General features: G+C 40.5%; 1 protein-coding gene across 1 annotated transcript in view; it reads left to right on the plus strand.

The window, feature by feature from the left end:
• The window catches only part of jupb (junction plakoglobin b), a 163895-nt gene that overhangs the window by 74603 nt on the left and 76179 nt on the right, over positions 1-13113 (plus strand). The gene's annotated exons all lie outside the window — the stretch shown is intronic.

The following is a 13113-nucleotide window of genomic DNA, read 5'->3' on the forward strand; positions in this document are numbered from 1 at the left end:
GTGTAATTTTTTCATTGATCGTGATCGATGTAGGAATTCAATGATCAATGATCTAATATCATCCAATGCAACATTAGTATTGTATTCTGGGTTGTTAAATGGTTATTCCAGTACTGCTAGAATGTTATTTGATACCTTTTTTCTACCTCATTTAATACCCATCATGTGAATGGAAGCATTCAGTTGCATAAAATGATACCAGCAACCACAGGTGTGTAGAATATTGAACATTGGTGGCATCTCAACAAGCTGAATTATCAGACACAGCGTGCTCGACCATATGGTACACTGGTTGGGTCGTAGCTGCTGAGGTCATGGGTCAATCACATTTATTAAATTGAGGTGCTTGGGGTGATTGGGTATGAGAAAAATCACAGAAACAGGCATTTTTTTCTTAGATCTGAGTACAAAAAGATTGTGGTGTCAGGTATCATTTAACCAGAGAGAGTTTAAATACTACTTGGTATTAGGTTATTTCCATGGATACCTTGAAAGTATCGAGTACCAATACCCAGCCCTATGTAGGACCTTGTGATGAGTGGCCCTAAAGACACCTTGCAATCCAATTTGAGCAGCCAAAACATTCAAAATAAGATGCATCAGTAAAATTAAATTTGAATCAGATTTCAAACTACTTACAGATGTGGTCTGGATCCAGTGAGTAAAAATTTCCAAGTGTTTCATTGTCCAGACTTTCTAAATCAAACATCGGAATATGCCAAAAAAAAAAAAAAAGAAAGATTTGCGCTGGCAGTCGTGTTCTGGCCAATCACAAATTAGTATTAAAAAAATGGAAGTACATTCACATTAATTAGAGGTCTGCTCTCCCCACGCACAACCCCCCACATCATTCCACAGTGTCATTATTAAAGCATTTTAATCAGGCCTTACATTAATTATTATTATTATTATTTTTTCCAAAAGCAAGAGAAATAAATATTTTATGAATGATACTGAGATTTGGTAATTATTTACTTTTTTTTTTTTTTAATATCCGATCTACCCCTTGAATGTCAGTAAAAAGAGGAGGAGTAAGCTCCTCTGCCTTCATGGAGCAGCCTCTCTTCTCCATGCTTTTTATAATCTGAAAGAAGCTTCCCTAATGAACTGATAGATCTGGTGGTCTGGATGTTGTCGGCTGGCTGTGTAAGTGTGTGCGTGAAATTTAATGTGTGTCATAAATGGAGTGTGAACATTGTCTGGCTACTTGGCATCGTAAATGTTGCAATTATATTAGCAGTGTCCCTCCGAGAGAGAGAGAGAGAGAGAGAAAGAGAGAGAGAGAGAGAGAGAGAGGTGACAAGGGAGAGAGAGGCTGACAGAGAGGCTGACAGAATAGGGCCAAATTCTTTTTCTGTTTCCTTTTGTTAAAGGAGTAGTTCAACATTTTTGGAAATGTGCTTACTTGCTGTTTTTTCTAAGAATGAAATGAGAAGCTGGATATTAATATTGTGTCTGTGTTGAGTACAGATGGCAACAGGATGTGGTTAGCCCAGTGGTTAGTGTGAAGATAGAAAGTATAAGTTTAAAATTACACCTACCAGCCTCTTTTGGGGCTTTTCCCCACCTATAGTTAATCAAGTTAATCAATCCCACCATGTGCTTGTGTTGACATCACAGAAGTGGCATCCCAGAACATCATTAGCAGATGCAGAAGGATACCTAGAGCATAATAAGTAGACAAAGAATTCCACGGCAATACATGATGACTTGGAATAAGAATGTTTGGGATAAAAATGGATGATAGACTTCTTTCCCATTGCCAGTAGACCAGAGCTTTGTACACATTTCTGCAGTGGATGAGCATGCTTTCTGTGTGTGTTCTTTTGTTTTTTTTAATATTCTGGTGTGTCACATATGACAACATGGAAAGGGTGGAAAACAGGTTAGTAAATAGTGGAAAGCAGCACGGAGGCCAGTGAAATGGTGGTTAGTTTTTTTGTGTGTGTCTCTTGTTTAGCCTCACTTTAAAATTTGGTGTTGATTTATTTGAAACCACATACAGCATAATACCATCATGTGCTTGTGCTGACATCATAGTAGCACCATTTCAGAGATAGCAGACAGAAGGATACCCAGAGCATAATGTATAGAAGTCCACTGCAACATGGCAATATGTGATGACTTGGGTTGAGAATGTGTTGCTTAATTTACTCTCTTGCAAATCAGGACCAATTTGTTACAATGCTGTATATCGCCTTCTCTCCAACGTGTTCTCATAGTAAGAGGAACCTTTTCACTTTGCTATTGATGTCACTTAGAAACACACTTGGTTGCCATGCTCACATCAGGGTTCTGATCACAGTCACTCTCAATATGGCACGGCACAGGTGCCCCGCCTCATTTAGAGACATGAGATAGAAGGAAGGGCAGGGTGAGTGAGTGTGCAGCATTTGTGTGTGTGTGTGTCTACTAAAAGAAATGTCTGCTGTCAGAACAAGATGTGGGGTTTTTTTTGACACATGCTGAAAAACTTTCAAGGAGAGAGCACAGAAGAATAAAGCTTTTGCATCAACACACACAAACACCCAGACACATATACACATACATGCCCACATGCAGAAAAAAAACATCCACACTCTCTTACATGCACCCCCACACACATGGGTGTAATTGAATCAGAACTAGGTGCCATTTAAACTGTTAAGACGTCGGTTACAGTGGCCAGTCCATTGTTCCCACCAACAGCCTCGTGTAAAAGCCTGCTTTTCCATCCATACGCCATGCATTCTACACACATGTAGTGTGGATATAACTGAAAAGCAATTCATTTGTTGGATAACACAGTTAGCATTTTAACACGTCACATTGTACACATCACACAATCTACCATGGAAACCTTCAATCCAATGAGGTATAAAGGAAGGTCAGTGATTACTAAATGTTTCATTTGCTGCATTTGAAACAATTTGAAAATATGATACAGGCAGGAGGATAATAATAAAAAAAATGTGAAGGTGAACAGGTATGAGAGGATCTTTTATGAGTAACTACTGAGATACTTTAATGAGCTTCAACCAGCTTTGTTTCAGAACAATGTCGGTAATATGTGTAAATGAACTGTGGTAAACTTCAGCGCCCAGATCTCCCTGCTCATCTCCCAACGAAATGCTTGATAACGAGTTTCATGTCATCCAGTGGATGTTAGCTGGCTCTGCTGTTGCTTGAACTACAAACTGCCACAAAGCATGAGAAAACAAATACCTCTTTTCTACTAAAACCAATACAGGTATGCAGGTTTATTAAACATGGGTAAACCAGCCAGTTCTCGTTCCGAAGTTGTCAAAAAACTGCCAGATCAACAGAGCTTTCAGTGTACAATCTTGATGCCAAAAGCCACCTGTCATGTCTGTGTGATATGCCCCTGGACAGCATCAGCTGAGAACACGGCCAGTCAGTAGTGGGCGCAGTGGTATTATACACTGTCAGATGGGTGGACACCATGTGCTGCAGCAGCATGATACGTGGACAAGCGAAAATGCAGCAAGACAAAGCATGTCATGTCTGCATGATCAGAACTGCCTCACAACAGCATCAGGTAAAATGCTGCCAATAATGACATAATATAAGGAGCACGAAGGTGTCTATAGGGCAGGTGGAAGGGGCAGTGGATGAAATTCCAGACTTCAGTGTGGGAGTGCGGTTTTCTGCTTTGCATCTAAATGAAATGGGTTTTTTTTTCTACACCTTATCATGTAGAAAAAAATGGACAATAGATTCCATTTCCATTTATGATAGTCCAAAGCTGTGTACATCTACTTTCCGCAGCAGACGAGTATTTCTCTCTGTATGTGTTCTTTTGTCATGTTTTGTTGTGTGTCACATAAGACAATACAGACAGGATGGAGAACAGGTTAGTAAACAGTAGAAAGCAACATGAAGGCCAGTGAAAACCTTGTTACTTCTTGTCATATGGCTCTTAATTGTTTAGTCTCTTTTTAAAACTTGGTCCTGCCTAATTTGGAACAATGTGCCAGTGATGCCTTGGCTGAGATGGACGTATTTTGTGTTTTCCTTCATGAAGTGAAGCTGAAGCCTTAGTATTTTCATTGAATCTCCTTTGCTAAGAGCTGATTTACTGTGACATGAAGGCTGGCTAGGTGTTCTGACAGTCCAGCCATGTCAGGGAGTCCCACTGGGATGCTTCTTGTGGTCCTTGGTGATTTGGCAGTCAGGATGGGATCAGTGCTGCCATTCCCTCTGTCTGTCCTCCACCACCCTGATAAAATGTTGTGCTCTGTGAGAGAAGGTTCCTTTCTCCACTGATCTTAATGGTGTCAGTGGTTGTTAGAGTTTAAATTGAGAAACAGGCTTGTGTGGGTGACTTTCATGCATGTGGTCTTTCAGTCTTCACATGTGCGGCCAGTGTTTCAAACTTCATTCATATCATTACCTAAACCAGTACAATTTACTTTTTAGGACTATGAAAAATGTTGTAAAGCACAAGGAGTGTCACATCTTCAAAATATCAGCTTATTTTTTTAATCAGCCCAGTCTCACACCCAACTTATCAAATACTGACACTTTGTCAGTGACTTTCAGCAGCAGACACTGACACACATAGGCATCCTTTAATGGTGGTATGACACACAACGATGGCTGTTTCTGACTCAGCGGGCAACTGCCATCGTTTAAAGAGCGAGAAATTTGGATGTGAAAGTAGGTGGATTGGTCAAACATGCTCTGGACTTTCACCTGAAGGCCTGCTGTTCCTGTGTCAAGTTATTTACTAACATAGTGTACTAGTATATTTAGCATGATATGAAAGTGATTTATGTGACTTCCATTTTGGCCACAACATATGCCTGGTTTTCTTCTATGGTGTGTCATTACAAAGTTACACCCCGAACTACTGGCCTGGCATGCATACTACAGAATTTTTGGTTGTTTTTGCAAATCTGTGTACGTGAGGATCATTCTCAGTGTTATCATATGAACACAGATTTTTTTTTAGGAATGCTAAGGAAAGACTTTTTCACTTTTGTTGCCAAAACTTGAAAAAATACTGTATGCATTTAATGAGCAGAAACTTAAATTTCCTATGAAAATGAAAGTGTTTTTTGAAATGACAATGCATGTAATCAGCATAAACTGACACACTGTCCTTGAGTGTTCAAAACTGATGCAGGAGTGTACACATTTAGAATGATGGCATGTTGTTTCAATAGCAGGCTACTGCTGCCATGTATAAAATGTAAATACAGCCCACTGTCTCAGTACATTCACAGGTGGTTCGATGACGGAGATGTGTGACAGCTAGCTTGGTACAGAGACATCAGAATGTATAATGAGAAATGTGATTGTACTTTTACAGATTTAAACTCTCAAATTTTGCAATTTGGTGACAGTGACAACAACAGACGAGTGAACCAGACTGTGTCATGAATAAGGCATTGCTTTTACCACTGCAGGGGAATGAGATAGCTTTTACAACAGTGTGCAGCAGTCACTAGCTTATATGTCACCACACACGCACACACACACACACACACACACACACACACACACACACAGAGGGAGAAACAACTGCAGGTACACAGCTGACAGGGTGTTTTTATTCTCTGCCTTCCTCTCTGTCTCGCCTCTATTTTCATCTTTCACTTCATCGTCAGCTCACCTGTTTTCTCTCCACTTCCTTCTTTTTCTCACTTTTCTTCCACATTATGTCTTTCATGTTTCATATTCTCATTTTCTTCGTTTCTCATTTGCTTTTTCCCCTCCACACACTTTGCTTTGCAGAGCTTAAACACCAGTCAGGGAGCGCTCCAGCATCCAGCGACAAAACTTTCCATGGCATTTTAACTTCACATATATTTTACAGAGTCTGCTTGGTTTTAATTAGGCAGGGACTCCAACAAACATATGGAGGCACAGAGCAATTTACACCCCACTGACGGTCTGCTCAGGAAGAACTGTGCTATAAAGGGCTGGCAGTTTAAAATGAGGAGAGACGATGAGGACGGTGCTTGGAAAAGACATTAGAGGTTTTGTGAATGCCAGTATGATGAAAAGCTTGTGGTTGTTAAATGAAGCCTTGTCGGTGGGGGTATAGAGCCGTCCTCTCTTAAAATATTTTTTTTTCCCTCTTTTTTACAATTTTAACATGGATATAGGGGGAGAAAATAGCTGTAAGTTAATGAAACCCATAACGCAGAAATATATATAAATATATATACTAATTATCTGTATTCTGGTCCAAGTGCGTAATCTCTTTTCGTCTGTCTCAACCCAGAATGTTAGGTGCTTTTGGTTGCTATTGAGCCATGTACCTATTTTTTGTCGCCTTTACTTTCTTGACTAAATCTCTGTGCTGCACTTCAGAATGGCTGGCGGTGAAACATCCCTTTAGTGCAACCCACATCGACCACATCACATCACATCAATTGGCAGCTGTAGCAACCACTGGATGCATCATACAGACAGAAGTGATAGTTGAGATTTGCCAATCCAGGGAGCAGATGTGTTTGTGATTTGAGCTGGCAGAGAGCAGAGGGAAAGGAGCAAACATTATGATGGATAATATATAGTTTCTATAATAAAGTTAGTAAATTAAGTAGTAAATAAAGTATAATAAAACTGAATATTCATATATAACCATAATGGTATTGGTTACTGACCAGATGGTCTGTTTTTATATCGGGGCAGGTGTGGCTCAGAGGTCGGATGGGTCATCGCTGTAAGGTTGATGGTTCGATCCCTGGCTGCTCTATACAACACACTGAAGTATCCTGGGGCAAGAAGTGGAACCCCAAATTACTACCGATGTTGTGCCATCAGAGTGTGAGTGCATGTGAATGGTTACTGAGTAGCAGCTGGCACCTTGTATGGTAGCCTCAGCCAACAGTGTGTGAATGTGTGTGTGAATGGGTGAATGTATCATGTAGTGTAAAAGTGCTTTGAGTGGTCAGAAGACTAGAAAAATTCTATGCAGGTCAGCCCATTTACCATATCAGCATATCGGATATTGGCAAAAAATCCAATATCACGCATCCCTAAAAGAAATGCTGTTACTGGGCATGGTTATATTCACCTGGTTGATATGTGAACCAGACCACATCTTGATATGTTCTGACTGATCCAGTCCCTCTCAGATTCTGATTGTGTTCTGCATCAACACTTTGTCCTGATCCAGACAAGATTTGAAGTTGAGTTAAGCCTCCTGCAGACTGTGAGATTTTTTGCAATCGTAAAAGTTTAGTGCAGCTATCTGTGACATGGATCTTAATAAGCTTGGGTATGGCATCAAGTCTGATGTATGGAGACTGTGTGATAGCATTACCTTCTGACTCGCAGGCTACAACCTACGTCCATCGACATCAGTACCTAAGAACCCAACTTGTTACCCCAGTTTTGCAACGACAGCTTGGAGCAAGAGCAGCAGAGTTGCACTGATCAGTGGGTCATTTCATGATGTTTCTGTTGGTTGGTCAGTAGACGTAGGTCGTAATAGCAGTCATATAGTGCAATGCTCATTCCAAATTTCTGAGACTGTCAGAATTGTATCCCAGGCTGTCTTTGATCACATGACTGAGACAATGGCTGAACCTCTCTCACTGTGCAACGTAGGACCACCGTTTTAGAGCCACAACCAAAGATATTGCCACATTTCTTTCACAATGGTCATCTTTTGTCTGAGCAAGCCCTAAATCACAAAGTGTATACTGGGCTTTAAACTTGCTGGATTAGGTATTCACATTCATTTGGGAGAAAACTGGTTCAGAAATCATCAAAACATCGGGAGTATAAAAAATCTTTCAAGGTAATGGGGCCTAACCTTTGTGCCTGGTGTTGACTGATATCAAATCATTAGTCTTCAGAACTGCTGCGGTCATCATTATTGGTAATGAGTAGCTTGCTTCTGTAGCCCGCCTCTGTTAATTACCTAACACAGCCATCAACATGAGAAGTGGTCAATGTTAATTCAATCAGCAAGGAGGCACATGATGAAAAATCTTACATTTAATTTTCTGCTGCATTTGTGCTCTTCCAGCAGCTGCTGCTGTCTCCCATATGCAGACAATGTGGTGTAATTGAGAGTCAGTTGATTTCAGGTGGACTGATGGTGTTAATAGATAAGGTACATCCACACTCGGGAGATGTGAAGAGACATTTAAACCTACTTAGCAAACACATATACACATGCACACTATCCACTGATGTAATGCTGCTTGGTCATGAACTGGATATTATGGTTGAGTGAAGGGAAAATAAGACGCTGCAGGGCTGGCTGATGGGATGGGACACGTGACACGTGTCAGAGAGCCTTTTACAGCCTCACTGGGGAGTGCAGAAACATGACCTACCTATCAAATGTGTACCCATTGTTTCATTGTTGCAAACACATTATATATGCATAACATGATCTTTCTGATCATACCGGGGCAGGAAAACAAGCTGAGAACACCTAACTGATGTACCATCACATTACATTCAGCCTACAGTCCATCTGGACATGTTAGCAAAGAGATGCCTATTTAACCCTTAAAGCTGGATCACTTTTTGTTGCTGTTTTCAGACGCATTTCACAAGTATTTACTCTTTGAAACCTGTGCAAATTAGTTTGATTTCTTAAAAAAATCAAAAACATGGGGAGAAGTCAATGAACAACTTATGTCTCATACCATACTTATGGTATGAAATTTTACACAAATTGCAAGAAATTGGTAGATAAAAAAAATATTCAGAGAGCTAGGGTGAAATATTGACGGGGAGAAAAAGCCAAGGAATAACTAAATTGATATGGAGGTGTCCAAAGGCATGATCACAGCATCAGCGCAACCAGGACCAAGAACACGATCAGGGTGAGCGGGGGGTCCACTATTAGCTCAGCCATAGCACGAGCACAACCAAAGGCAGGGTCACAGCGCCAGCACAGATATCACCACGATCAGGCACAGCCGGGGTTGCGGGCAGGATCCGGGAAAGCTAGGAAGGAAGGGAGCAGGAATGCTCTGGAGAGGCAACGTGATTAGCGTAGTGCACTTCAACAGAACCAAGGGGGTGAACAGTAAAAAGGATAAGCACTCAATGAGGATCCTAGCGTCACTGATCAACAATTATGACTAAAATGTGAATGCCAGAGAGCAGTAATAGATAAAATTAAAATATAAAATTTTCCTAAATATAGTTTCTGTCACTGAAGGTAGCTCTCATCATCATGGTGTTTGTGCAAGTGTTTGTTTTCATGATAACTTCGGTTTTATGGAGTTATTAAGTTATAAAAAAAAAGGGCTTTTCCGCCATGACAGCCAATCCTTGCACTGACATTCAATGCAGCTGCTCGCGATTGGTCAGACGAGTGTTTGTTCGGGAGCTCCCCCACTGTGGAAATCTCTACTGCACAGATGCAGGGCTCCTAATGACATCACACTCCAGCAGGCTGGACTTGAACCTGGGCCACTGCAGAAGCCTCAGGCATACAGGGCACACATTCTTCCTGATGAGCTAGAGGTCACCCCAGGTAGGCTTTTTTTTAAAGTTGCTAAAACACATTTAAAATAACTCCTGTGGGGTCGGCAATCCCTCTGTTTCTGAAAACCGGGAACACACCGACCGCCAGCTACTGTAGCCTATGTAATACACTGACTGCACATAAGTATCTCATACAGCCCCACTTCAAAAATCCAAAATGATCCATTTATTATGAGAAACAAGACGCCCTGCCATTCTCTTAACTTTTTTGGTTGTGTTCTGCTTTTGTTAGCATAGATACGTGTTTCACTTTAAAACTCACGGCTGATCCAAATTGTGCGTAAAAGTTACACCCAGGCTACCGTAAATACCGTAAATATTTTTGAAAACTTCTCCATCATCATTTCCTTAATTCTGGGCGTCACAATACTTTATATTTATATCATTTATACAGAAAAACAAATAAATAAAATTCTCACTGATTTTTGTTTAGTTTTTGTTTTTCCAGAAGTGACTGAATAATAAATGAACGTATGATACATGGACCATTTCCTCTTTCCTTGCTAATTGCCCTCCTCCGATGTTTTTACAGAAGTCAAGCCAATTTGCTCAGATTTCAAATAGTAAACATGCACCAGAAAACAGAGCAACTGTGTTGCCCAGATGAATAGAAGAGTAATATTTCCTCTCCTTTTAGCTCAATTTTTAGTCTCCACCACCTCCTGACAAACATTCAGCTGCTAAATTCACCACTGTGTTTGCAAGATAGTCTCTGACTGTGACTGTGTGCTGTGTGTTGAGCAGGTTTTATACAGTGGCTTTTTCAGAGCTTTTTCACTTAGAGCAAACTGCTGCTGCTGGTGATGACACTGATAAGTGCAAGCATGGTCGTTGTAAACCGTAATCCCTTAGCAATAAGCTACAAGAGGCTAAACTCTGCAGAGCTGAGAGGATGTGCAGAGTTGGTGGTTATTCTCCATACATCTTTCACACTGTTATTAGATAATTTTTTTTAGTATATTATGTTTAGTGCTGCTTCAAAGAAAGGTTTGCATTTATGTTTCTCCGGAGTCAAAGAAATTGATTTTTGAAATGAAGTAGATGTAGTATGTGTAGTATGCTGATTTTTTTGTATGAAGAGATTTAAAAAAAAAAAAAAAAACATTTAAAAAAACATTATTTTGCTAGGTAAACTTGTAAAAAACCCTTAAGTCAGCATACTTGAACTTTTTTTGTTGAATAGTTTGGAATTCAAAATCAGTCTTTTCTAAATGAGCTGCAGTTTGTATTTGAAATGGCAGCCTTAACCTCTGCAATAACATCTGAATGAAGGAGATAATACTAAATGTAGTATTCAGACACACAGAATGTTGAAATGGTAAACGCAGTACTGTTTGATAATGTCAAGAAAGATTAGCAGTATTTCAAATCATTATCTAAAGCATTGGCAGCAATTCTGTGAATTTATTTTATAGTGTGTGTAGCTTTAATCTGTTGTTTTATTGTAATTGTTTTCTCTTTCTAAAGTATCGTTAAGTGCTGAGTAAGGCACTTATAAATAAAATGTTTTATTATTATGGAAAAAACAATGGTAAGCCCTGGTGGTATTCTTTTTTTTTTTTCTCTGTCCTGAGCCCCTTCCGCCACGCTCACGCTTTATAAACCAATTTTTCTCAAGTTGTTTGCAAGTCATGCACTCAGCCCCTGGTCCTTAGGTCCTCTGGCCCTGGGGTTTGTGTTGGCTTCGTTCATGTCACTGCAACGCTGGGGTCCATTTCCAGACCTGCTGTCTGTTCTCCCCCTGACATGAACTTATTGCCACAGCCGTGAGCCTTTAGCTATGATTAGCCAACAGGTTCTCATACCAAGTCTTCACATATTGCTGCTGTGCACTGGACTTCAATGTCTACATATTACGCTGTAGGTATCCTTCTGTGTCTGCTATTGACGTTCCGAGATACCGCTACTGTGATATCAACACAAATGGTTAGGATTATGCAATAGAGGCACATGGTAAGGTGTAGGAAAAAACATTCATATGGTAAGCGAACACTGGTCCCTTCATGAAAGTCCAGTATTCGTTGAACCCAACCACCACCATTCTAGCCAGACCCACAGCGCCCTTGCGCTCCTTATATTACTTTGTTAGCTGCAGCTTTCAACCCGATGCTGTCCTGCACTTTGTCATGCGGCCGCAACAGGTTACGTCCAGCTGCATTCTCAAGTGATGCTCTCTGCCTGCGTATGGTGCCATCTGGCTGTCTGGTGGCATGTAATAACACTGCCGCATTCTCAGCTGACGCTATCCAGCAGCCATCTCGTGACGATGCCAAAGGTGACTTTTGGCATTGGGATCCTATGCTGAAATCACTGCAAAAGCGACACTTTTTGATGACTTCACAATAAGAACGGTGTGGGTCAGCAGAAGGCTTATGTAATACCAACATTTTTTCCTTGTATCTATGAAATGTTTCACTAATACTGACAAGAACTTTATCTTGTTTATTGTCAGACTCTCTTTTAGACAGTTTTGGTTAAATCTGTCTTCCTTTTTTGGAGTTTCTTTGCAGTGTAGGCAGTTGCTGCAATTATGGAATAGAAACTTTGTTTGTCTTTGCCTTTGATTCAGGCTTTCACCATCTTAAGAGACGTGCACACACACATATGCATTTGTTGGACATAGGACGTAGGAACATCCTCTCTCTAAAGTGACCTGTGATTGGCAAAAGTCTCCTGTCTTAGGCTTGTTAGGCTTTCTAAAGCCTAAAACAGAGCCAAGAGCAGAACACTTGAATTACACTATGGTCCAAGGTTATTATGGGATTTTTGACCAGTGACCACAAAATTAAACTACTGACTAGGCTTGGGAGGTATTACGCTATTACGGTATATGAGAGTATTTAGAAATGCCAAAGTTATGTTTTTCAGTACCATTAGAAATGTAGGCGCTACTCGTTCTGTTACACTCTTTGTATGCATTATACAGCACGGACCACTAGACCCCAGTCTCCTGTATCTACTAGTGGAACAGGCTGCTGAACTGAAAGACACAGTGACACCTAGTGGTGGAGGGAGAAGTTGTAGACAGCAGGTGGCCAGCAGGCAGAGAGACTGTGGAGAATAACAGCATGCTTCTTACATCTAACTTGGTGAATTAAGGATTTATTTTGACAAAAACTGAAACTCATGATAGTAGGAACAGTGGACTTACTAACTAGCTTATGAACAAAAGTAATCAAGATGGTTTAGGTGAGTGTTATTTTGTTTTCGGTTTGAATGAAATGTGTTTTATGATGAGTAACAAGGCAATTAAGCCTTATCAGTCTTCCATGAATGTTGCATTTCTCTGTTTCATAAGGAAAATAGGTGTGAGAATATTAATTTTCTTAAACTTGTGAGTATGTATTGTGTATGTATTAGTCTGAAAGGCTGCAAGTAAGTAGTGCATTTGCTGTTAGGGGGGTTGGGTGAGCCTATAGGTCTCCATAATCAGAGACCTATAGGCAACAAACACATACCAACCAATCAGGATTTCTCCTGGGCTATAAAGACGTGTTATTCTATCCAGCACTACTAGTGAACGTGCTGAACTCAAGTGTAGCAGTATCTTGTGTGCACTCATAAACACTCATACTTCATCTTCCTCCGAGCATTAGTGCGAATTCCCAGCAGGCAGTGGGTTCTGTGAAGGGCTCTTGGCAG

This window comes from Plectropomus leopardus, chromosome 17 (genome assembly GCF_008729295.1).
Source record: "Plectropomus leopardus isolate mb chromosome 17, YSFRI_Pleo_2.0, whole genome shotgun sequence".
Taxonomy (NCBI): Eukaryota; Metazoa; Chordata; class Actinopteri; order Perciformes; family Serranidae; genus Plectropomus; species Plectropomus leopardus.